General features: G+C 46.8%; 1 long non-coding RNA gene across 1 annotated transcript; it reads left to right on the top strand.

Moving 5' to 3' along the window:
- The first annotated feature begins 24,512 nt into the window (after nt 1-24,512).
- On the top strand, nt 24,513-27,444 carry LOC123112976 (uncharacterized). Its single transcript, XR_006455833.1, has 5 exons — nt 24,513-25,009; nt 25,420-25,593; nt 25,744-25,886; nt 25,988-26,029; nt 27,187-27,444. It is a non-coding gene; the product is annotated as an uncharacterized lncRNA (long non-coding RNA).
- The last annotated feature ends 322 nt before the right edge of the window (nt 27,445-27,766 follow it).

Here is a 27,766-nt window from a genome sequence, read left to right as displayed (position 1 = left end):
CTGCAGACAATCCCGGGGTGAATTCGGAGGGCATAACTGATGACGACTCACATCTCAAAAGGCAGCTAAAGGCTGGCGAGCGCATCCTTACGCAAGTGACACAAGAGAAGAACAAGCTACAAGATGCCAATATTCGGCTGGACGTGGAATTAAAGGACGTCCGTGCTCAACTGGCGGACTCCGTGAAGGAGAACAAAAGGCTTCGGCGCGGCATTTATGGTAAGTGCTCAAACGAACTGTATGATAGTTCGGCAAGGAAGTATTTTGAAAGAATTTGTCTTGCAGGAATGTTAACGGGTCGCCCTGAAGAGGAGATGCCCTCATCTGCAAGTGATTTGCTGCAAGAACTTTCGCAGTTGCACGAGCGCACTCGGCGGGTGATGCAAGGCGTTGGTCAGGGCTTGTGGCCATCAAGCCTCCTGTTGAATGGCATGGGGGAGCTTGCGGACCTGCTTCCAGGAGCCCGGCGGCGCTTCCGTCTGTGGAAGATATCAGCATGCCGGCAAGGTACGAGAGAAGCCTGGGCGATGGTGAAGACGCGCTACACTAAGCTGGACCCGAACCATATGGCCGAAGTAGGACCGGCGGGGCCCGATGGGCAAGAAATTCCCGTGAGTCTAGTATATGACCAGGTAGCGTTGACCGCTAAGTTTTCTCAACAGGATTATAGGCTAGATAGCCTGTTAGATGGTATAGAGGAGGAATATAGTCAGTCCCAGTGATTGTGTAATTTAATTGGCATAAGTAGCCCCTAGCCGGATTAAAATCATTTGTCATGGCGGACCTTTTCGCTTCAGCCCCCGGATCCTATAGTCCGGGGTGAGTCCGAATAGCCGCTCAGTTATACAAAAACCGGGTATGCGTGGAGACCAGGCATAGGGTTCATAAGTGCTTGAACAGACAAGTACCCAACTAGTTATGTTGTATTACATGGATAGCAAGAAACATCTTCCAGGGAGAATAGTTCCGTTAGGGGTTCCTTTCCCTAGGTATGCATGTGTCGATGCACATGTCCGGACTGCGAACGATGGCGCAGGATACAAAACTTCTAGGTTTTTTTGTTGTAACCAACGAATACATCCTTTGTTCACCGATCGAATATTCTCTTAAGGAAACTAGATTTCGGCTTCACCCAGTCTGAGGTACACATCCGGATGAACCGGCAGTAACAATCGCAGAGGTGCTCCCCTTATGCCCTAGCCGAATTAACGGGAACGTAGGGCATAAACACAAGAGCCAGGCAACCCAGCTTGGCCACATCTTAAGTCATATCAATGCATATAACAATGAAGAAAAGGCACATATGGAGAAAGAACGCATATGCGATGGGCGAAAAGCCATTTAAAGTAATTACGTTTAGCTTCCGGATAGGGAGCCCCCAGGTATAGCTTACACACATAGTACGGCCGGAGTGATCCGGGAGTCCGCACTGTATTAAATACTTTGTGTGAAGAGAAAAAGGGTAGAGAAAGGAGAAAAAAGGGGTGGAGCATAATTAAAAAGGAGGGGTAAGGAGACGAACACTGAGTTCGGCGTTAGGCGTAGAATCTCCGGAGTCTGGCCGCGTTCCATGGGTTCGGCTCGAGTCTGTTATCGGATGCATTACGTAAACGGTACGCTCCTCCAGTGAGAACTTTGTCAATGACAAAGGGACCTTCCCACTTGGGTTTGAGTTTGTCTTTCTTCTTCTCCGGTAGTCGTAGAACGAGCTCACCAATATTGTACGTTTTGGCCCGCACTTCTCTGCTTTGATATCGTCGAGCCTGCAGTTGATAGAATGCGGAACGGGCTTTTGCGACATCACGCTCCTCCTCTAGGGCATCCAAGTTATCCTGCCGATCTAACTCGGCTTCCTTCTCTTCGTACATGCGTACGCGTGGCGAATCATGTATTATGTCGCAGGGTAGTACTGCTTCCGCACCGTACACCATAAAAAATGGTGTATATCCGGTGGTGCGAATTCGGTGTGGTCCGCAGCCCCCAGAGTACCGAGTCGAGCTCCTCTACCCAGGGTGTATTCGATTCCATTAAAGATCGCACTAGTCTGGGCTTGATGCCGCTCATGATGAGACCATTTGCTCGTTCGACCTGGTCGTTTGTTTGTGGGTGGTAGATGTAAGCGTAGTCGAGCTTAATGCCCATTTTGCCGCACCAAGTTTTCACTTCATCGGCTGTGAAATTTGAGCCATTATCAGTGATGGTGCTGTGGGGGACACCGTATCAGTGTACGACCCCGGATATGAAGTCTATTACAGGTCCAGATTCGGCTGTTTTAATTGGTTTGGCTTCTATCCATTTGGTGAACTTGTCCACCATGACCAATAAGTATTTTTTCTTATGGCTTCCCCCTTTAAGGGGTCCGACCATATCCAGCCCCCAGACCGCGAAGGGCCAAGTTATGGGGATTGTTTGGAGAGCGGTAGGGGGCATATGACTCTGATTGGCGAACAGCTGGCAACCGATGCAGTGTTGGACAAGGTCCTGTGCGTCTGCTCGGGTCGTCAGCCAATAGAAGCCTGTACGAAAGGCCTTGCTGACTAGCGCTCTAGCCGTGGCATGGTGTCTGCCCAGTCCGGCATGGATTTAAGCCTAGAGTTGCCGCCCTTCCTCTTCGGAGATGCACCTTTGGTGTACTCCGGTCGCGCTTTTCTTATGGAGTTCCCCTTCGTGGACCTTGTAAGCTTTAGAATGCCAGACTATGCAGCATGCTTCATTTTGGTCTTCAGGGAGCTCCTGCCTATTTAGGTAGGCCAGGAAAGGCTCAGACATGAGGCAATCACGGCCATGATTTCCTGGGCCGAAGGTGTTATTTCGGTGGCAGAGCCTCCGATTGTGTCTGATGGTTCAGAATCTGGGGGTGTGTTCGGATCCATGCTGGTATTGCCGGACTCCCCTTCCCATACTACAGACGGCTTGAACAACCTTTCCAGGAATATGTCAGGTGGGACAGGGTCGCGTTTGGCGCCGATGCGGGCGAGGACGTCCGCCGCTTGATTGTTTTCTGGAGCCACATGGTGGAATTCGAGCCCCTCTAACTGAGATGACATTTTGAGGACGGCATTGCGGTAGGCCACCATTTTCGGATCCTTGGCGTCAAAGTCTCTGTTTATTTGTGATATTGCGAGGTTTGAATCCCCACGCACTTCTAGCCGTTGGATGCCCATAGAGACTGCCATCCGAAGACCATGCAACAGCGCCTCGTATTCGGCTGCATTGTTGGAGTCTGTGTATAATATTTGAAAGACATACTGGACCGAGTCTCCGGTGGGAGACGTCAGGACTACCCCTGCTCCCAATCCAGCCAGCATTTTGGAGCTGTCGAAGTGCATGATCCAGCTAGAGTACGCGTTGTACTCTTTAGGGAGTTCAGCTTCGGTCCATTCGGCGACAAAGTCAGCCAGTACTTTCGACTTAATGGCTCGTCGTGGTTTGTATATTATGTCGAACGGAAGGAGCTCGATAGCCCATTTATCAATCTGGCCCGTAGCGTCGCGGTTATTAATTATGTCATTGAGTGGTACTTCGGAGGCCACCATAATCGAACACTCTTGAAAGTAGTGTCGCAGCTTCCGGGATGCCATGAAGACCGCGTATGCTATTTTTTGATAGTGTGGGTATCGCGATTTGCATGGGGTGAGGACCGTGGATACGTAATAAACCGGCTTTTGAAGCGAGAATTTGTATCCGTCCACCTCTCGTTCGATGACGAGCACTGCGCTTACCACTTGATGTGTTGCGGCTATGTATAATAGCATAGGTTCGCCGGTATTTGGCGCTGTTAGGACTGGATTACTGGCCAATAAGGTCTTTATTTCATCTAGTCCGGCCGCGGCTGTATCCGTCCACACGAAGTGTTCGGTGCACCGAAGGAGGCGGTAAAGAGGCAATGCCTTTTCTCCTAACCTGGATATAAAGCGGCTCAAAGCGGCCATGCATCCAGCTAGTTTCTGGATGTGCTTGAGGTCTGTTGGTATAGCCAACTGCGACAGAGCTCGGATTTTTGCCGGATTCGCTTCAATTCCTCTATTGGAAATAATGAAGCCCAGCAGCTTCCCCGAAGGGACGCCGAAAACGCATTTTTCCGGATTCAACTTGATGTGGTATGTCCGGAGGTTATCGAATGTAAGCCTCAAGTCGTCTATTAGGGTTTCGACGTGTCTTGTTTTTATGACCGCGTCGTCCACATATGCCTCTACTGTTTTGCCGATTTGTTTTTCCAGGCATGTTTGAATCATGCGTTGATAGGTTGCGCCGGCATTCTTAAGCCCGAAAGGCATAGTGTTGAAGCAAAAAGGGCCATATGGTGTTATGAAGGCTGTTGCAGCTTGATCGGACTCTGCCATCTTTATTTGATGGTATCCAGAGTATGCGTCAAGAAAACACAGCGAGTCGTGTCCAGCTGTGGCATCGATGATTTGATTGATGCGAGGGAGGGGAAAGGGATCCTTGGGGCAAGCCTTGTTGAGGTCTTTAAAGTCGACGCATAGGCGCCAGGATTTGTCCTTCTTTGGCACCATCACCAAATTTGCCAGCCAATCTGGATGTTTAATATCTCTGATGAATCCGGCCTCGAGTAGCTTGGCTAGCTCTTCCCCCATTGCTTGTCGTTTGGGCTCTGAGAATCGCCTTAGGGTCTGTTTAATAGGTTTGTATCCCTTTAGTATGTTAAGGCTATGCTCGGCCAATCCACGCAGGATGCCCGGCATGTCCGATGGGTGCCAAGCGAAAATATCCCAATTCTCGCGTAAAAAGTCTTGTAGTGCGGTGTCTATTGCGGGGCTCAACCGTGTCCCGATGGAAGCTGTCTTCATGGGGTCTGTTGGATGGACTTGGAATTTGATTATTTCGTCTGCGGGTTTAATTGAGGTGGACTTGGGTCGCTTGTCGAGTATCACGTCGTCTCTGTCCATGGTGGCCCGTAACGTTGTTAATTCTTTGGCCGCTAGGGCATCGGATAATGCTTCCAGGGCCAGTGCTGCGGTTTTGTTTTCGGCGCGGAGTGCGACGTCCGGATCACTGGCTAGAGTGATGATTCCGTTGGGCCTGGGCATTTTAAGCTTCATGTATCCGTAACGGGGTATGGCTTGGAAGCTTGTGAATGCGTCCCGCCCCAAAAGGGCATGGTATCCGCTGCTAAAACGGGCCACTTGGAATGTGATTTCTTCGGACCTGTAATTTTCCGGAGTGCCAAACACCACATCGAGTGAGATTTTTCCTGCACACTGTGCTTCCTGACTGGGATGATTCCCTTGAAGGTGGTGCCGCTTTGCTCAATGCGGCTTTTATCAATTTCCATTTTGTTGAGCGCTTCTTCATAGATCAAGTTCAATCCACTTCCGCCATCCATGAGTACCTTAGTGAGCTTGAAGCCGTCCATGATTGGGCTAAGGACCAGAGCGGCCGGTGCCCGGACAGTCTGGAATCAAGGCTCATCACTTGTATTGAAAGTTATAGCGGCGTCGTTCCATGGGTTTATCTTTGCCACCTAGCAAATTTTAGCGGAGCTTCGATGAGCTCGCTTGCGCCTATTGTTTGAGGCGAAAGTATCAAAGACAGTCAATACCGCATTGTGTTCGTTGGCGGGATGTCGTTCTGCTTTCTGGCTTGCAAGAAGATCCTCGCCACGTTTCGCAACCTGCCGAAGTATCCAACATGCTCTAAGGCTATGAGTTGGCGTCATGTCCGGAGTGCTGTGGAGTTTACATGGTCCGTTGAGCCATTCTTCTAATACGGTTCCCCGCCCTGGGGTGTGCTTTCGTCTCTTGGGGACAGGATTGGCCGGCTTACGGAGTTCACCCGCTTAGTTCGGACAAAGGTCTTGGTGAGAGTCGTACTATCCCAAAATTCAGTTCGGGTTTTCCAGGCGCTTTCCATCGCACAATACTTCTGTACTATGATTGCCAAATCCGCGACGCGTACTATGTCACGGCGGCTTATAGCATTGAGGAGTCCTTTGTCCATGCAGTTTTTGCAGAAGAGTAAGACTATATTCTCCTCACGGGACTCCTTGACCTTGTTAAGTGCAAGGAGGAATCTGGCCCAGTAGCGATGTACAGTCTCCTGGGGCTCTTGTCGGATGCGGGAGAGGCGTTTTATGTCCTTGTAGGTGCTGTTAGCTGAATCCGGATTCTGATCAGATCTAACACCCAGGGGCGCGGGAAGCCAACAGCCTGACAGCTCGGGATTCGGGGTATCTCCCATTTTCTTTGGCCCAATGCCCGATTCTAAGTCCGGGACCTGGGTCATAACTCCCTCCGAGCAGGCTTTCGTCTCAAGGAGTTAGGTGATCCGGACATAATTTGTCCTCAAAGTCGAGGGACGGTCCGTGTGAGGTTCCTCCACTATCGCTATCTCGTGGGTGGCCGGCGGGGATTTGATGTCCCTCTGGTTGGGTTTAAGCCCGATCCGGTCTTAGTTTGTAGCGACTCCCAGAGCGGCGATGCGATCCAAGAGCTCATTGAGGGAGGAGAGCTCCATTGGATCTATTTGTTCGGCGAGTTCCGAACTAACGCGAAGGTTATGATTGATGACCCGAGCGGCCATCGTCGGCGCTACCGCCGATGGGGCGGACATGATAAAGCCGTCGAGTCAGAGAGTTTGGCCTATAGCCAAAGCTCCTCCCGAGGTGATGTCGCCCTTGATGACTAGACGAGCCATCGAGCCTTGCGGCGATGACACAGAGGAACTCTCAATGAAAGCACCAATGTCGGTGTCAAAATCGGCGGATCTCGGGTAGGGGGTCCCGATCTATTCGTCAAGGCTGATGGTAACATGAAGCAAGGGACACAGATATTTACCCAGGTTCGGGCCCTCTTGATGGAGGTAAAACCCTACTTCCTGCTTGATTAATATTGATGATAGGGGTAGTACAAGAGTAGATCTACCACGAGATCGTAGAAGCTAAACCCTAATACCTAGCCTATGATGGTATGATTGTAATTGTGATCGGCCTTCTTAGGACCAACCTCTCTGGTTTATATAGACACCGGAGAGGGCCAGGGTTTACATGGAGTCGGTTACAAGGAAGGAAACACAATATTCGGATCACCAAGCTTGTCTTCCACGCAAAGGAGTGTCCCATCCGGACACGGGCCGAAGTCTTGAGTCTTGTATCTTCACGCTTCAATAGTCTGGATGTTGTACACAGTCTGGCAGTCCAGATACCCCCTAATCTAGGACTCCCTCAATCGCGACATGGCATACCAACGACGGTTGAGCCTGCTAGAGGTCCGGGACCCGAGGACGTAGAGCACCTAGGCAAGCGAGGAAAGAGGATGATCGTCGTGGGCCCCGCCTAGTGGCGCTACTACAAAAGCATGAATGGGCACGACCTAGAGGAATCGCAACGAGTCTGCTAAAAGATAAGATGCACGCACTATGATACGAGCCTCGCAACCCGCTCACCCAATCCTTGCAGTCCCACTCCGGCATTTTCACTCCCCATTCCGTTTCTTGGGCAGCTCCTTGCACGCCAAGGGGGACCTCGTGAGCATCGCGCCTCATGAGCTCTCACCGGGCCTCGGGCCGCTCACCTCCTAGCCTTGACCACGGCATTGCGACCTGGCATACTAGCGACAACTGAAGGCTACCTGAGGACTGGGTCCTGCCGGTGTAGAGCGCTATGCTACCTGAGGGGAAGAAAGGGGGGACCGTGCCAGATTAGGATAGGCGATTTCATCATAAAAACTAGAAGAACAACGCTGGAATTAAGGCAGTTCTATCCTTACGCACCCCCACGGGGTTCTTCCTAATTCCACGCAGAGAAACAAAAAGGAGAAAATCTTCGACCAGGCAATGATGCCGAGCGGCAGCCGCTGCCGCGCTCTGGCCTCGGCAGGAGCTTGGAGGCACGTAGCTATCATCGCTGGACTCCGGAGATTCACTGGGCTCAGGAGAATCGCTAGATTCCCAGGAGTCGTCGCTGCTGATGGAGGAGGCACCGATGGGGACGGAAGCAGGTCCAACACCCTCGACCGCGCCCCGTAGGCTGCTTCCTCCGGGGCAGCACTCCAACCGCCGGCCTTCCTTGTCGAAAACCTTGAAGAACATGGTGGAGGCTCCATCGTACTCGAAGTTGATCATGATGGCCCCCTCCATGCGGCAAGCTCGGGCGACCTCGCCCCATCCACGGGTCATGAAGACGTCGCCAGAGGGCGCTACCTCTACTTCAGCCCCGGTGGCCAGGCTGCAGCACCTGACAAGCTGCCGCCACAACTCAAGTGGCCCCCTCGGCGGCATCTTGTCAGTGAAGAACCTCGGGAGCCGGATCCACAAGGAGGGTGGCATCGCCGCCCACACCATGAACTCGCGCGAGCTGCCCTTGGCGTGGTCCACGACTCGGCAGGTAGGATGGCAGCAGCTCGTCCTTCGCCGTCCGGGGTTGCTCGACGGCGCACGTCATGTTCTGTGTGCGGGCGTACAAAGGAAGAGGGAAGCCGGGCGGAGGCTTTGATTGCCAAGGTCTGGACACCACCTACCTCACATCGGCATCGCAGGGAAGGCGGAACCGCTTCTTCGGTGGGAGAGGATCAGGCCCCTCCTAAGGGGCCTTTCCCTTTTCGGCCCGAAGTTATGGGGCTATTTTTCCGAGTTCCTTAGAGAGAGTTGTCTCGCGCCCCTAGGTATTCTCTACCTACCCACCTGCGTCAGTTTTGGGTACATGTACCCTTTTGTTGAAGGTCGTTCGAGCTTTTCCTCGAAGGAAAACCTCGTGATCGGCGCCATGGATGCTACAGCAAGATGGAGAAGGAGAAGAAACGAGCAGTGATGACCCACAAGTATATGGGATAGTTGTAGCCTCTTTCGATAAGACAGAGTGTCGAACCCAACGAGGAGCTAAAGGTAGAACAAATACTCTCTCAAGTCCTATCTACCACTGATACGACTCTATGCACGCTTGACGTTCGCTTTACCTAGAACAAGTATGAAACTAGAAGTACTTTGTAGATGTTGTTGGATAGGTTTGCAAGAAAATAAAGAACACGTAAATAGAAAATAGGGTCTGTTTAGATAAAGAAGCAATAAAGTAAATATAACGAGTGTGGAAAAGTGGTGGTAGGAGTTGTGAAATTGTCCCTAAGCAATTGACTACTTTACTAGACCGATAGCTAGTTTTATGTGGGAGAGGCCACTGCTAGCTTGTCATCCCAGACTTGGAATTCTATGCACTTATGATTGGAAATATTAGCAAGCATCAGCAACTACTAACGTTCATTAAGGTAAAACTCAACCATATCATTAAGATATATTGGTCCCCCTTCAATCCCGTATGCATCAATTTCTATGTTAGGTTGAATCTTCTGTCACTCTTGCCCTCCAATACATAGTCCTATCAACATACAACTAACCCTATGGTGTGATCCACGCGCGCACTCATATGATGGGCACCAAAGGACAGCAACATAACCACAAGCAAATTAAATCAATCATAGCAATTCATCAACCACCAATAGGACAACGAAAATCTACTCAGACATCATAGGATGGCAACACATCATTGGATAATAATATGAAGCATAAAGCACCATGTTCAAGTAGAGGGTACACCTGGTTGTGGGAGAGTGGACCACTGTAGATAGATGGGGGAAGGTGATGGAGATGTTCGTGAAGATGGCGGAGGTGTTGGTGAAGATCGCGGTGATGATGATGGCCCCCAGCAGCGTTCCGGCGCCATCGGAAGCAAGGGGGAGAGGGCCCCCCCTTCTTCTTATTCTTCCTTGACCTCCTCCCTAGATGGGAGAAGGGTTTCCCCTATGGTCCTTGGATCCCATGGCTTGGGAGGGGCGAGAGCCCCTCTGAGATTGGATCTATCTCTCTGTCTCTCTTTGTTTCTGTGTTCTCTGATTCTGCCCCTTCGTCATTTCTTTTATATCCGGAGATTCGTAACTCTGATTGGGGTGAATCTTTCGCCCAGATCTTTCTCATAAAATTAGCTTTCTTGCGGCAAAAGAAGAGTGTCAACTGCCTTACGAGGGGCCCAGGAGGGTCCAGGGCGCGGCTGCCTCCCTGGGGCGCGCCCCCTATCTCTTGGCCCCCTCGGGCACCGTCTCGCGTTGATTTTTCCTCCCAAAAATCACAAATATTCCAAAACAATTCTCCGTCCGTTTTTATCCCGTTTGGACTCCGTTTGATATTGGGTTTCTGCGAAACATAAAGAATGCAACAAACGGGAACTAGCACCGGGCACTGGATCAATATGTTAGTCCCAAAAATAGTATAAAAAGTTGCCAAAAGTATATGAAAGTTTAATAATATTGGCATGGAACAATCAAAAATTATAGATACGACCGAGACGTATCAGCGTCCCCAAGCTTAATTGCTGCTCGTCCTCGAGTAGGTAAATGATAAAAAAAGATAATTTTTGATGTGGAATGCTACCTAGCATAATCTTGATCATATGTCTAATCATGGCATGAATATTAAGACACGAGTGATTCAAAGCAATAGTCTATCATTTGACATAAAAACTATAATACTTCGAGCGTACTAATAAAGCAATCATGTCTTTTCAAAACAACATGCCCAAAGAAAGTTATCCCTACAAAATCAAATAGTCCGGCTGTTGCTCTATCTTCATCACACAAAGTATTTAATCATGCACAATCCCGATGACAAGCCAAGCAATTGTTTCATACTTCATAATCTCAAACTTTTTCAACTTTCACACAATACATGAGCGTGAGCCATGGACATAGCACTATAGGTGGAATAGGGTATGATGGTGGAGGTTGTGTAGAGAAGACAAAAAAGGAGAAGAAAGTCTCACATCAACTAGGCATATCAACGGGCTATGGAGATGCCCATCAATAGATATCAATGTGAGTGAGTAGGGATTGCCATGCAACGGATGCACTAGAGCTATAAGTGTATGAAAGCTCAAACTGAAAACTAAGTGGGTGTGCATCCAACTTGCTTACTCATGAAGACCGCGGGCATTTGAGGAAGCCCATCATCGGAATATACAAGCCAAGTTCTATAATGAAAATTCCCACTAGTATATGAAAGTGAAAGCATAGGAGGCTCTCTCTATGAACAACATGGTGCTACTCTGAAGCACAAGTGTGGTAAAAGGATAGTAACATTTCCCCTTCTCTCTTTTTCTCTCATTTTTTTATTTTCTCTTCTTCTTTTTTGACTAGGCTTCTTTGGCCTCCCTTTTTTTTATTTAGGCTTCTTTGGCCTATCTCTTTTTTTCATTAATTCCGGAGTCTCATCCCGACTTGTGGGGGAATCATAGTCTCCATCATCCTTTCCTCACTGGGGCAATGCTCTAATAATGATGATCATCACACTTTATTTACTTACAACTCGATATCTAGAACAAAGATATGACTCTATATGAATGCCTCCGGTGGTGTACCGGGATATGCAATGATCTAGCATAGCAAAGTTATCAAAAAATGGACAAGCCATGAAAACATCATGCTAGCTGTCTTACGATCATGCAAAGCATTATGACAATGAATGCTCAAGTCATGTATATGATGATGATGGAAGTTGCATGGAAATATATCTCGGAATGGCTATGGAAATGCCATGATAGGTAGGTATGGTGGCCGTTTTGAGGAAGGTATATGGTGGGTGTATGGTACCGGCGAAAGTTGCGTGGCACAAGAGAGGCTAGCAATGGTGGAAGGGTGAGAGTGCGTATAATCCATGGACTCAACATTAGTTATAAAGAACTCATATACTTATTGCAAAAATCTACAAGCCATTGAAAACAAAGTACTACGAGCATGCTCCTAGGGGGATAGATTGGTAGGAAAAGACCATCGCTCGTCCTCGACCGCCACTCGCAAGGAAGACAATCAATAAATAAAATTGTGCTCCAACTTCATCACAAAGCGGTTCACCATACGTGCATGCTTCGGCAATCACAAACCTCAACACAAGTATTTCTACTAATCCACAGTCGCCCACTAGCATGACTCTAATATCACCACATTTATATCAAAAAACTATTGCAAGGAATCAAACATATCATATTCAGCGATCTACAAGTTTATGTAGGATTTTATGATTAACCATGTGAATGACGAATTCCTGTCATCTCTCTAAATAGATATAAGTGAAGCAAGAGAGTTTAGTTCTTTCTACAAAATATATGCCCACGCTCTAACAATTATAAGTGAAGCAAAAGAGCATTCTACAAATGGCGGTTTTCTATGTGAAGAGAAACAGGCAATCCAAACTTCAAATGATATAAGTGAAGCACATGAAGCATTCTATAAAGCCATACTCAAAAGAGTTAAGTGAAGTGCAATGAGCATTCTATAAATCAACCAAGGACTATCTCATACCAGCATGGTGCATAAAATAAAAGTGAAAACTAAATGCAAAAGACGCTCCAAGACTTGCACATATCGCATGAACGAAACGAATATGAAAACATACCGATACTTGTTGAAGAAAGAGGGGATGCCTTCCGGGGCATACCCAAGCTTAGACGCTTGCGTCTCCTTGAATATTTACTTGGGGTTCCTTGGCCATCCGCAAGCTTGAGCTCTTGCCTCTCCTCCTTTTCCTCATATCAATACCTCCTCGATTAGACACTTCATCCACACAAAACTTCAATAGAAAACTCGGTAAGATCCGTTAGTATAATAAAGCAAATCACTACTCTAAGTACTGTTGCAAACCAATTAATATTTTATTTTTGCATTGTGTATACTTTAATATAGCTTTTTCATGGCTTAATCCACTGATATAAATTGATAGTATCTAAACAAGCAAACTATGCATCAAAAACAGAATCTGTCAAAAACAGAACTGTCAGTAGCAATCTGAACATTCACCATACTTCTGGTACCCCAAACATTCTACCAAAATTATTAAAAATAAAAAATTTGTACATAAAGACAGTGCAAAAAGAATCAGAACCGTTTGACGTTCCAGTTAAAAATGTAAAATCGCGCACTACAGCCAAAGTTTCTGTCCTGCACCGTACAAACCAACAAGCATTGTAAACATCCAAAAGGCAAACCTTGGCACATTATTTTTATAATACAATGGAATTGTAAAAGGGGATGATTATTTTTGTTGAAAAGTTTCTGTAATCAAGATTCACAACATTTCCGTGAGCATGAACAAAGTTCAAGGCTAGCTCCCACTTCAACAATGCTTGTCTTTCTCACTTTCACTTTCCTTTTTGAAAAGTTTTGGGTTCCCCTCTTTATTTTTTTGTTTTTAAACTATATAAAAGCACTCAACAGAAATAAATGACTCTCTAAAACTTTCGGGTTGTCTCCCTGGCAGCGCTTTCTTTAAAGCCATTAAGCTAGGCATAAAGTGCTCAAGTAATGAATCCACACGGATCCCAAGGTATATCAAAGCCAATTTTAATTAAAAATAATTTGTAATTTATTAGTGAGCACAAAGTAACATATATCATGTAACAACGAAGTCTAACTCTCTTCCTATGCATCGGCATGTCATAAGAGAACAATTCATGCACACCAAGTAAAGGCCAATGCACAGTATAAGCAGTTTCTTGCAATTTCATCGTATTGGAAACATAAAGAGGAGGAGATATAGTTCCTCTCTCATAATAATTGCAAGTAGGAGAAGCAAGCACATGCATATTATATCTACCAAAATCATCATGTGCAATGGTAAAAGGCAACCCATCGATATAATCCTTAATAAGCACAAACTTCTCTGATATAGTGTAGTTTGGAGAATTCAAAAAGATAATAGGACGATCATGCGTGGGTGCAATAGCAACAATTTCATGTTTAACATAAGGAACTATAGCAAGTTCATCTCCATAAGCATAATTCGTATTGGCATCTTGGCCACAAGCATAGCAAGCATCATCAAAAAGGGATATTTTAAGAGAATCAACGGGATCATAGCAATCATCATAGCAATCATCCTTCGGTAAGCATGAAGGGGAATTAAACAATGTATGAGTTGAAGAGTTACTCTCATTAGAAGGTGGGCACGGGTAGCTAATCTGCTCTTCCTCCTTTTGTTCTTCGCTCTCCTCATCATCTTTTTCATCCGATGAGCTCACAGTTTCATCAATTTCTTCTTCCATAGCTTCCTGCAAAATATTAGTATCTTCTTGGACAGCAGAGACTTTCTCAATAAATGCATCAATATTGTAGTTGTATTCATAATTCTTATAACAATATTTAAGTATAGCAAAATTTTCAGGTCTATAAACTGAATCATCAAAATCATCAAGCTCTTTAAACATAGATTCAATCTCATAAGCACCCATAAAAGCAACAAATTCTTCTATTTGTTCCACATCATAGTAATCATTTACACCATTAGCATAAGAAGCTAAGGTTTTATTATCATTGAATTTGCATGAAAAGGGAAGGTGTGGAGCCTTCATCCTAGAGAAACAAGTATAATCATGTATCAAGCATAGTTGACGAGCATACCAACGTAACATATGAATTTGATCCCATAATAGTTTCCCTTTTTGTGTCAAGCAATAATCCCTAAAGTATTCACGTTGATCCAACGTGTCTCCCATAACAAAGTTGAATGGGGTTTTCTCAGGATTATCAAAGTAGTACATAATTTCTGTCACATAACGAGCATCGAGGGTTTTAGGAGGTTCCCCATCTCCATGAGTAGCAACTAAACCTAATTTTTTTTGGTATTTCGTGTTCCATATCCATAACTAAAGATAGAGAACAACTTAGAACAGCAAATAAAAATTACTTAGTGATAAAGCAAACAAGCACACACGAGAATATTCACCCCACGCTATGACTCCCCAGCAACGGCGCCAGAAAAAGGTCTTGATGACCCACAAGTATACGGGATAGTTATAGCCTCTTTCGATAAGTAAGAGTGTCGAACCCAACGAGGAGCTAAAGGTAGAACAAATACTCTCTCAAGTCCTATCTGCCACTGATACGACTCTACGCACGCTTGACGTTCGCTTTACCTAGAACAAGTATGAAACTAGAAGTAATTTGTAGGTGTTATTGGATAGGTTTGCAAGAAAATAAAGAACGCGTAAATAGAAAATAGGGGCTGTTTAGATAAAGAAGAAATAAAGTAAATATAACGAGTGTGTAAAAGTGGTGGTAGGAGTTGTGAAATTGTCCCTAAGCAATTGACTACTTTACTAGACCGATAGCAAGTTTTATGCGGGAGAGGCCACTGCTAGCATGTCATCCCTGACTTGGAATTCTATGCACTTATGATTGGAACTATTAGCAAGCATCCACAACTACTAACGTTCATTAAGGTAAAACCCAACCATAGCATTAAGATATATTGGTCCCCCTTCAATCCTGTATGCATCAATTTCTATGCTAGGTTGAAGCTTCTGTCACTCTTGCCCTCCAATACTTAGTCCTATCAACATACAACTAACCCTATGGTGTGATCCACGCGCACGCTCATATGATGGGCACCAAAGGACAGCAACATAACCACAAGGAAATTAAATCAATCATAGCAATTCATCAACCACCAATAGGACAACGAAAATCTACTCAAACATCATAGGATGGCAAGACATCATTGGATAATAATATGAATCATAAAGCACCATGTTCAAGTAGAGGGTACAATGGGTTGTGGGAGAGTGGACTACTGTAGATAGATGGGGGAAGGTGATGGAGATGTTGGTGAAGATGGCGAAGGTGTTGGTGAAGATCGCGGTGATGATAATGGCCCCCGGCAGCGCTCCGGCGCCACCGGAAGCAAGGGGAGAGGGCCCCCCTTCTTATTATTCTTCCTTGACCTCCTCCCTAGATGGGAGAAGGGTTTCCCCTCTGGTCCTTGGCTCCCATGGCTTGGGAGGGGCGAGAGCCCCTCCGGCATTGGATCTATCTCTCTGTCTCTCTTTGTTTCTGCGTTCTCTGATTTTGCCCCTTCACTGTTTCTTTTATATACGGAGATCCGTAACTCCGATTGGGGTGAATCTTTCGCCGAGATCTTTCTCACAAAATTAGCTTTCTTCCGGCAAAAGAAGAGTGTCAACTGCCTTACGAGGTGCCCAGGAGGGTCCAGGGCGCGCCTGCCTCCCTGGGGCGCGCCCCCTGTCTCGTGCCCCCCTCGGGCACTGTCTCGCGATGATTTTTCCTCCCAAAAATCACAAATATTACAAAATAGTTCTCCGTCCGTTTTTATCCCGTTTGGACTCTATTTGATATTGGGTTTCTGCGAAACATAAAACATGCAACAAACAGGAACTAGCACTGGGCACTGGATCAATATGTTAGTCCCAAAAATAGTATAAAAAGTTGCCAAAAGTATATGAAAGTTCAATAATATTGGCATGGAACAATCAAAAATTATAGATACGACAGAGACGTATCAAGCAGCGAGAAGACGGAGGAAGAGACGAGCGAGGGAGGTTCTGCCCCTCCCCTCATTTATAGCTAGAGAGAGGCCAACCGCCGGCCTCCACGACCTCGCGTAATGATGATCTTCTACATGCGGCATCAACTGCCCACGTCCCATCAATCGCCACACGTCATTCAAGGCCGCATGCGTATAGGGCCCGCGGCGCTCCGCACTTGCCCTTTGGATTCGCCTAGAAGCCAAGTCCGAGCGCGCCTTTGCCCTCGGGGCTACTATCGGCGTTCTGGATACGGGGGTACCTAGACTTGCCTGCTTGTGGCCCAGTGCATGACTCCAACGACGGCCTGGTACGGCCCAGCTTTGGCGTCAACAACTCAAGACCCTCGCGAGGGGCCAAGCCTCGCGAGGAGGACGACGCCAAGACCTCCAAGGGGTCGGCCTCATCAGGCTAGCTCTCGAGGAGCGAAGACTTCTATGCAAGGTGCACCTCACGAGGCTCAGCTTGCGTGAGCCATGACTATTGGGGTCTACGGTAGGGTGCGTTGACTGCAAATTAAAATTTTCCTACGCGCAGAACAACCAGGAACATGCTACGGGAATGGATCACAGATCGTTACCACTAGACGCGCAGTGCCGTGCAGTGGAAGAAGAGTTGGGGCAGCGCGTCCGCGTGGTTCGTCTCCTCCTTGTTCGATCTCCCTCGAACAGCCGGTCGTCGGATACCTCATAGAAGTTCGCCAGAGCAGCGCAAGTGCACCGCCTCTAACGGCATCCGTGCGTGCCGGAGGAACGTTGTGCGGCGGACTGCTAGGTCTGATCACACAACTGGTGGCGAGTGGAGGTGTCTATTTGCAACACATGCAAACCCTAGTGACAGCGCTGAAGCGATCAACCGAATGAGTGCGCCACACCTCCACTTTATATAGGTGTCTGTCGCGGGCTCAACACTTGGGCCTCGCACGGACCCTAAAGCCCAAAATCTGTTCGGCCGGGATCCGAGTCCAAGTATGATGATATCTGACTCGTGGAGTCCGATCCGGCCTCACAGGTTCCTTCCCTTAAGCGCGCGACCCCTTAGGTTCAAGTCGGCTTGGTCACAGTTCGGATCACCTCGGACCTGCACGGTTGGTAGCGGCCTCTAGCAAGGTGTGCTGACCACCAAGCAGACTATGAAGCTGGTTAGGCGAACCTGTACAACGTGTCACACTTTTGTTACCTTTTCCTTACAATATATGTTGTCGGGCTCAAGGCGAGACTGTCATCCATGTGCTAGCCCGACCTCTTTCTTATTCCAGTGATACCGACCACTAACTGGATTATCTCATAATCCTTGTCGCATGGCAATGCTTATCCTGGTCGGATCACACGAGGGGCCCAGAGTATATCTCTCCTGATCGGAGGGGCAAATCCCATCTTCCTCGACCATGTCTCGCAGCATGGGACTGGACAAACTCAAAACCTACCTTTGTAACTACCTAGTCATGGAGTAACATTTGGTCGGCCTAAAGCAAATCTGTCACCATCCTGAGTACATGCGTCAGCTCAGGTCATAGGACATAGAACGTATGTTGTACTAGAGACTCACAAATGACATATCGTTGTGTCTCATAGTTGAGTCTGTCCGGCTCGGACCTTATCTCGACTCGGATTCGACTACATCGAATCCGGCTAGATCCTTCTGAGTCCATATTATCTGATTAGCATCCATTGCTCCATGGCTAGTGAGACCGAGCCATCCACCGTGTCATATACTAGTCTAGTCCAACGTGTGCCTACACGTCACTTGCGACTAGGGACAATTTAGGATGTATCATACAACATAAGATCTCACAGACAAGTCACGTACTTGCCAACAAGTATCATTGATTACATCCAAGGACTCTCTTTATTCATAAACACGTAGGAAATGTCATCATACATGATTGCCTCTAGGGCATATCTCCAACAATGACGACCAAGGCCAGACGGGCGCCAGCGCGCGTAGAGCACCAGTTTCCTCTTTGGTGCAAAGGAGGCAAGTAGCTGGCGTGGAGTCCTGAGGAATCAACCACAGGTTTCCATTTTGGTGCAACAAGACCAAGACCGCCAGGACGGCAGGGCGGAGGTCATCGCCGAGCCCACCGAAGCGTCATGGCCAGAGGCTTTTGCAGGCGAAGACCTCTTTACACAGGATAGGGCGTACTTTTTGTCCCCCTTCAAATCTGGCCGTTCTGGAATCCCTTCCCGCCAACATTTGGGAAGAGGACCAAGGCCACTATAAATAGGACTTAGCCACCAACATAGGGGTGGATCAGATCCATTCTCATCCGACCACCTCACCAGCTCTCTTGAGCTCAGGAACACCTCACCTCCTGAGGCTTGTTCATCCACTGTACTAGTTCATACCCAACCCCTCGAGGCAATCCACCAAAACGTTGGAGTAGATTACACCGCAAGGTTGCCCGAACCAGGATAAACTGATGTGTCTCTCTGTCCCTTTGAGCTCGATGCACTAGGCTTAGAGGATCGCGAGTAGGCAGGCTGGGTAGGTTGAGATCTCCGCACGCACCCCAGAGTTCGAACCTATCAAGGGTTTGCGGAACCAAAAATCCGACAGCAACTTATATATAAGTGGAAAATATTGCGATATTATCATTGACCCGCCCCTTCCCCCCTCCCCCCCTCTTGTAAGGCGACTAGGACGAGGCGTTCCTCCCCTCGATCTTCATCGGTGAGCCCGTGCATTCGGCTCCCCTCTGCCCGTCGCTCCGGCGGCCAGTGGCAGTGCCCTGGTGCCTCGAATCCAGCTGGTGGGATAGGTTAAGGTTTAGTCCTCGTAGAGGCAGCGCTTCATCTTTGAATGGGTCATAGGGGCTCCAATCCTCCACGAGTTCGTTCGTCGGGGCAGATTAGACGAAACTCGGATGTAGATTCTTGTCGGTTCCTCCGGGAGGCGAGGTTGGGATTTCTCGTTGTATGTACGCAATATCAAGATGTCAGGTTAGGTTCTTCGACTGATTCAAGAGTTCAAAGACAACGACTGCGACTGTGGGACACTGTAGGGTCACATGCTCGAAGTTTCCTGGTTGTCATATACAAGTTAATGCCGGTTCATGTATGGGAGCTAGCGCGTCAATAGTAGTGGTCGTTCGGTGGTTAAGAGACTTTTATGTGTTTTTATTATGTTTATGTGCTTTGTACTTTCAACGAATCTTTATGATATATGTATGTGCTTTTTGCAAAAAAGAATAAGTTTGTAGAATTCATAAATGTGATCAATTGCAAGACTGGTCATTGCCATAATTCCTTTTTGTTTCTTCCATGTGATGAATTAAAGGGTTGATTACTGTCATAATTTATTTATGTTGTTGTTTCTGATGAATAGAAATATATTCCTTTGATGAGCCGTGGAAATGTGGAATCCATTTAATGCCATGAGGGTGTTGAAATGGAGATGATACTTTCGGATGACAAGCCGTAGATGAATTTGTATGAATTTTAACAGTGTATAATCTTATAAACTGCTAAATCCATTAAACTTGAACCATATTTAAAATTGTTATGTTTGAGTTCATATTATTAATCATAAGTATTTTAAAAGCAAACAGATTTCTTTTAAAATAGCAATCTACATGCAAATGAGTGTACATAACGGTATTTTAATGCTAATTAGCATATAAACAGTTTCAAAGAGTCTCGGAGACATTAAAGACAATTCCTTTCAAAAGCACAGTTTTACGGTTGCTCCACCAAACAAATTTTAGCTTTTGCATAGTTCTTAACTCATAACTGCTACCTGGTTAGTCCTGGAGTTTAGGTCAGCTTTTTCAGAATTCACATTTGAACAATACAAGCTAGATGAGACTACCACTGGGTTTAGCTCATATCATATTTTTTTCCACTAATGCAATTATAAACAAGAACTTTGTGAAGTACTTCCTCTGTATGAAAATATATGACGTTTTTTGACAGTCATAATGTTAAAAATCGTCTTATATTTTGATACGGGCGGAGTTTAGCATTTTTCATTGGCTCCATCTCAGATCCTCTCCAATCTCGTAGCCGATCGCCTATGAAAAAACTGTTACTACATTCATGCGGAACCAAACGATATTTGGATGTCTGGAGACAGGGTCCTGTTTGGTTTGCTCCCACAATGACTGAGGCAGATCTCAGTGTCCGATTTCGGAGGCCTGGGCCTGAGAACTGTGCCTGGGGTCTCAATCCTAACACGCCCTACACTGCTAGCTTTTTCTTAACGTCTTCAGGTGTACAGTACCAGGGTAAAACCGTGATATATACTGGCCGTGATAGAGGAAATGAGGTAGTATTTTCAGAGGAAAAAAAGAAGAGAACAAGAACAAGAAGGAACTACGCCCACTAGGCCACTACCTCGGGTCCCACGTACGATGGAGCCGGTGGCGAAGCGCATGGCGCTCGCAAATGTGACAGTGGAAGACGCCGATACCCTCAACTGCGGCATCTGCTACCTCCCTCTCAAGCCGCCAGTCTTCCAGGTACGTACTGTACGCTCGTCGTCCATGCCATGCGGATCCATTGCAAGTTTGTGTACTAATAACACTGCCACGCCATTTCTGCTGCGTGCAGTGCGGCGTCGGGCATACCATATGCTCGCGGTGCCGCGACAAGATGGCAGCGGAGAGGAGGTGCCATGTGTGTCACGTCCGGTTGACCGGCGGCTATCGCCGGAACATCGCACTGGAGAAGCTGCTGGAGTCCATCTGGGTGCCGTGCAACAACGCCGCCCACGGCTTCCCCGCCACGCCGGTCTACTACGACCACCCCGACCACCTCAAGGCGTGCCCTCACGCGCCGTGCCACTGCCCGCAGGCGGGCTGCGGGTTCGCCGGCTCCACGGCGGCGCTCCTGAACCACTTTGCCGACGCGCACGGGTCGCCGTGCACGACCGAGCTTTGGCCCTGGGCGTGCGTCGAGGTCCAGCTCCGTGACGGCTTCAACGCCATCTCGGCCCGTGCCCATGGCCGGCAGTACCTGTTCCTGCTGAACGTGGTGTGGAACCCGTTTGGTCGAGCGGTCTCCGTGCTCTGCTTGCATCCTCGGCGTCGCCGGCGGCGCCATGTTGTTTGGAGTTCGAAGTCAGACTCAGATACCGCTGCAGCATCAACCACCGTTGCGACATGTGCCTCGGCCATAACCAGGAAACTACGTTTAAGGTAGGGTGCGCTGATCTCTTCAGTGGGCTGCCGAGCTCCGAGGACTCTTCCCAGTTATTCCTGCACAAGTACATCCATCCACATGACATCCATACTATCACGGCCAGTTTCGACGTAGTACGTGTTTCCATGGATGGAGGTGACTAATCAAGAGTTCACTGAGGAGGGTCTAGCGGTCTAGCCCACGTCGTTCACAACTAAATTCGTCCCTATGTATTTTGCCGAGAACGTCTTTAGGAGAAATAGCTATCTTTTTGGGATTTGCCACTCGTATTAGCGGGACGAGACTTGCCTGCTCCCCGTCCGTGTGCCCATCCGTGCTCCCGCATACGTGGCTTGATTTGATTGGAACAAAGTAAGGCCCGCCCCCACCTCCTTAAAATCAGGGGGGGGGGGGGGGGATAATTAAACTAGAAAGGAAAAAGAAAAAAAGACAGCCGTAGGATGAAGTGGGAACACGGATGGGAGCATGGGGAGGAAGCAGGCAAGCCGGATCCGTATTAGCGACCCTAGAAGATGTAATCTCAATGGCTTGCCATTATAAATTGCCGCACTCATCATGTTTTCTTTTTCCATCCAAAAATTGTAAGCGCTCAAAAGATTACGGGTGATAATTGCATTCGCATGCAAATTCTGGGCATAGTTGCATGTCTCTGATGATGTAAGCACGTCATATTTTATTATAAAAATGTTTTATAGATTATACCATATGTTCTGTTCGCATTTCGTTTTCACCATCGGCTTCGTCTGGTCTCATCGGGGGCTTCACAACTACTCCCTTTATAAACTAGTGTAAGAGCGTTTAGATCACTACTTTAGTAATCTAAACGCTTTTATAATAGTTTACGGAGGGAGTAGATAACATTTTGGTATATTTCGACAAGCATTTTTTCCGACCCTAAGATTGCCATTTTGAGGATAAAAGGTGTTGTCATTGTATTGTGTGTACCTTACGGGTTTGTATATTGGGTTACTCTACGCTATTTCATTATTTTAGAAATTGACTGCATTTATATTCATTTCTGCAACCAAGCTCATCTCATCTCCATGAACAGTAAACTAAAAAAAATACTAAAAGAATTAAAAAAATCTGCTTTTTTGCATGTAAGATGTTTGCATGAGATCCGTTTCAGCTCGTTCAGACATCTGAGTAGCTCTCAGCAAAAAAATAATCAATCTGGACAGTGCACGAACAATAACCTATTTCACATATCCATTTTATGTCACTTTTCAGCTCGTCCAGGCATCTGAGTAGCTCTCAGGAAAAAAAACAATCGATACAAATAGTGCACAAACAGTAACCTTTTTCACATATCTATTTTTTTGTTGCTAAGAGCCACTCATATGTTCGAATGAGCTGAAAATTGGCACGGGCCTCACGCATTTAAACAACTTCCATGCCAAAATAAAATCATTTTTTATTATTTTTCTAACATCTTTATTGTACTGTTTACTTGCAGGAGCAGCTGAGCTCGGGATCCGTTTACCCGCTCTGTGAATATTCCTATCTTTCAGAAGTCTGAATAGGTTTGTTTTGGCTGTGAGCGTTGCTTCACGTACTCACATTGCGTACAATTTTGATACGACACAGTATATGTACCGTTGATCAACATAGATTAAGGACTCATTGCATTGTCATACCAAAATTGGACAGGATTTCATGGTACGTGCAGTAATTCCGTTTGCTGATTTGAAGCAAGAAGCGATGGAGATCACTCATTTGTAATAGGATTTCAAATTTGTGAAGGTCGATTGGAAGGCTAAGAGCATCTACAATCGAACCCCTTATGTCCGCCCCAAACACCCGGGCAGGCTGCCCGGTCACTCACCGGTTAAAAAGCACACCAAACCGAACTTCGCAAATCCAGCCCACGCCCTCATTGACACTCCCATACCCAGCCATATTTAGGATGGACATGGGGACGCCCATGCACGCCCGAAAACGCCCTCCACATCATCTTCGATAAGTCGGACCATCCCAAATCGTATCAAAGTTGACATCTCCTCGTCCTCTTCGACCAAAACCCTCCCACCATCGTCCTCCATTTCCCGCCTCCGCGTAGCCGTCGACCTTCTCCCTTGCTCATCGTCCTCGTCCGTCATCGCCGACAACCCAGTCCATCGCCACGGCCATGGATGATGCCTCGGTGGAGTCTGTCGGGGTCCTCGGCCTGGCGGCTCCTTACAAGGCGAAGAACCTTGACCGGAAGGAGCGCCGCCAGAGGTAGCGCGAGGCGGCGCGAAGGCAGCCGCAGAGGCGGCCAGTCCTGATATGCCCTTCCCGCCCACTGTTGATAAATGATGGTCAAGAGTCTTTGCAATTTACCACAGAGGCTACCAATTCCTTGGTGTTTGAATTTGGGCAAACTTCACGCACTAAAAGGAAGAAGCAGGTTGGTACGAAAGTAGTGAGGCCTAGAGGTCCGGTGTGAACACAATTTGAAGATGTTTGGTTGTGTGAAAGTCGGCGTAACACAACCATGGAATCAATATGTGGAACCGCGCAAAAAAGTGAGAAATATCAAGGGGGGGGGGGGTTGTGCTTCTAAGTCTGACAGTAAGTATAGGGGGTACGAATGAGGAGGCAAGGTCCTAGCTACGGTAAGATTGTACGCAAGTGTTTACGAGTTCAGGCCCCTCTCGGAGGAGGTAAAAGCTCTACGTCTCGGTGCCTTGAGGCGGTCGACTGGATTATGAGAGTGTGTGTTACAGGGGGTGCGAACCCTTGTGCCAGAGGAGGGGGGTGGCTTATATAGAGTGCAGCAAGACCCCGACCATCCCCCGTTACCAAGAGTTCAATTTAGATATATTATAACCGAGCACTCTTCCAGCCCTCACAGGCCATCAATGATTTCTGCCGTTGGATCTAGACTTGCGATCATTTTTGGTCACTGGATCAACCTATAATAGCTATTGTTTTCACGAGTGAGCATGGACTGCTGCTCCTGTAACAAAATTGGGCTTCTGTGGTGAATTTGGCCAACATGGGCCTTTGAACGCTTCGCTGGTGTCAGACAGAAGGTGAAGCAAGCGATTCTCGAAAAAAAAGGTGAGGCAAGCGGTGCCGCTTCAGCCCTCCACTTCTCCCCTCTTTCACGATCTCTGCGGCAGTGTCCGCTCGCCGCCGTGATGGTGATGGTATCCCCATGGCCGTGAATTCACCCATTGACATCTCCTTCCCGTTCGCCTCATCCTAATCGGATCCATCATCTCACTGGATTTGTGACTGCAGTATCAACGTACGCCTTCCCCTTTCCCTCTCTCTGCTCAGTTCCTCTTCCCAGTTGTCGCAGATCCCTGTCTCTGCCACCGGTGTTCCTCGCGGCTGCTGATCAAGTCCAAGCCGACATCCCTGCCGCTAGGTTGCTGCCCTTTCTCCACGCCACCACTACCGCCCCAGGTTGTTGCGCTACTGGTTCCGCAACGCTCCTCCCCATACTGCATCCCGTAATCGGTCCTCATCCCCATCCCCGGCGGCGCCCTAGATGGAGGTCGGCGCCTCGGCGGTATAGGTATACCTATGGTGACCGCGCCCAACAGTATCCACGGAGGCACAGGTATCCTCCCCGTCCTGCTTCTCCTATCATTTCTCCTCCGCGTACTTACGACCCTCGTTCGCCGCGTCCCACACACCCCCTCTGCGGCGGGATCCATGTAGGCGCGGCCACCATACCCCAGCCCCCTCCACCGTTGCCCCCCTTCCTCCAATCCCAACCCTTCTTTCCTCTCATATTTGATATAGAACAAAAGGAATGTTGATGTGTTACTGATCCACACCATCTACTGTAGAACAAAAAGGATGTTGTGATCACAATCTTGTATGAAGGGGATAATTGACGATAGTTCTAGAGTTGGATATTGATTAACCTCGTGCCAGCACACCAGGCAAATGATTTTGTTTCTTGATGATGCTTCTATATTACTAGCAACTGAGGATATCTGTAATATATCGATCTTCTCTGTGCAGAATGCGGAGAGATACACAGACCTGTAGAGGATGGAGGAAGTGACTCGGTGATCAACTAATAGCTAGGCACACAAACATGCTTGATATTCCCCCATCTATTTGTACGTGTTTGATGTCTAGACACTGAGGCGCATGCAAAACAGCTGACCAACGAGCCTGGGAAACTTTCCAAAGGTGAGGGCACACATAATGTGTGCCGCCGGCATCTCCCTAATCCTATTCGCCAAACAAATATCAAACCAATCTGCAGATTTATGATTTATTCCCTTCCTCCCAATGTAAGCAGAGCTTTCCAATGCATTTCTTTTCTTGTATGTAAACCAGATTCACATGGCTTGGATATGCAATTGCTTGATGTTGTTGTCATCACATAGAAGCTCTTGTGGCCTAATGGGTAAAGTGTATGACTCTAATCAGGTGATTCGAGTACCACCAAATGTGATTACTTCAGTGCTGCCTATGACCATGTAATGTAACTTATGCATCTAAATTTAACTTATTATTTTTTATTCTTTTATATTTGATTCTATGTCTGACGGGCATTTTTATTTTTTGATTTCTTGCACAGCTAATTGATACCCCAATGGAAAATTTCAAGGATTATATTAAGGTATATGCTCGACTCTTTATGTTCATTTTGAATTTCTCATGTTTTAGGATGGAGGTTTTTATACGTAATTCTCTGATTACACTCTGCAAACATGCATTGGTTGTCAATATCGTTTGGTGTCCACATTAAAAACTTACCTTAGTAGTGCACTTCTATGTAATAACATCAATGCTGCTGGACAGACCCTTTCATCTGGACCCATCAGTTTTCTACATCTGAAGAAATCTGAACATGAAGTTTTCAAACTTGAGTAACTGAATTGACTTCGTATGATTTCTTTACCCAACTCATCTTACAGATATCCTGTGTAGGGATAAAATACACAATCCATTGTTACACTAATGATGCTAGCATCACACAGGACGTTGTTCATGTCATCAAAAAGTGCTACAAGAATCTAAAGCCCAATTGAAATCATTTTTTTACCCAAAGTGCAACTACGTTGCAGCTTCTTTTCGGCAGCTCTACACATGTTGGTACTCTCCTATTGAAGCTGGTGTACTAAAATGTTAATTAGTGAGTACTGCTAAACATGCAGTGTGTTATATGTAAATTAGTTGCATGCCTTGTTGAGTACTTGCTTTCTTGGTTCTTAATTTCAGGATTTGTTGCCTGGTTCTATTATTTTTTGGATAATACTATTGAGATGCAGCAGTGTCACTTTGCCTCTAATATTTCTACATCTTTATTTTCTCTACCCACGTGCTCCTGTTCCGCGAGACTCAGTGTCCAAACATTAATTGTTGTCTTAGTGTTGGCCAAGGAAATTCAGATTGTTATCATCTAAGTGATCTCTATGTTAGCTTCAAGGTAAGCCTTAACAACCAATGGGAGGTTTATCCCTAATAATAGAATGTAAATGTGAAAAATGGAAATATAGTAGATCTTGTTTGTTTAGGTAAGCAATGTCGTGATTTGAATACCAAAAGTATTTAAGTCCAAGGTTGTTTTCTGTGTAGGCTTACCCGAGTGCAATTAGCATCTACATTTATGAACATATATAACTTCCAAATTTTAGTAAGTTTGGAAAGGCTACAATGGTTGCTCAGAATAAGTTTTGCATTGGTGTTATACTGTTAGTACACTGGCATGTTAAATATTTGTCTTGTGATGTTTGGTATTAAATCACATTTCCTTCCTCTTCTGCTATATTGCAGGGTTCAAGGCTTCCTGACAAGTGACCATAACGATTGTTCAGGAAACTGCTTGTTTCCCTTGAGGAACATGACGCTAAAGGATCAAGGGTGTTTTTCAATCAAGAGCTATTAGTTACCTTGACCATGTTGTATATCTTCTGATTTCTTCAGTTAAAAGGTCACCGATTGCTGAATTGTGTCTTTTATGCTATAATGAATTACGATTTGTATATCGTTAATGCAGACAAATGAATTATATCAGTAAATGTGGGCAAACGAATTCCATAACTACGTGAGAAATTCCAATAATTTTATTATCAAAATAGACGGGCGCGGCAACGCGCGCCATCAGTGATCTAGTGTACATAAAGATGAGGCGTTACTGATAACGCCAGCCATAAAATACTTTTAATGATCTTAAAGACTACGGAGTGAACGCCTCGCCGTTGCAGTTCTGAGTGACTCCTGGTCTTTAGTAGGTCGAGTGGTTTCTTCTGTGGTCGAGTGATCGACTGGTTGTGTGACATCAGGAAGGAGGGGTACCTGAGTGATTGATTGGTCGAGTGGATTGCACTCGACACCTTCATTGGGCACTTTTTGT

The sequence above is a fragment of the Triticum aestivum genome, chromosome 1B (assembly GCF_018294505.1).
Source record: "Triticum aestivum cultivar Chinese Spring chromosome 1B, IWGSC CS RefSeq v2.1, whole genome shotgun sequence".
In the NCBI taxonomy this organism is placed as follows: domain Eukaryota; kingdom Viridiplantae; phylum Streptophyta; class Magnoliopsida; order Poales; family Poaceae; genus Triticum; species Triticum aestivum.
The sequence above is the reverse complement of the archived record's forward strand: the minus strand, read 5'-3'. Positions and strand labels throughout refer to the sequence as shown.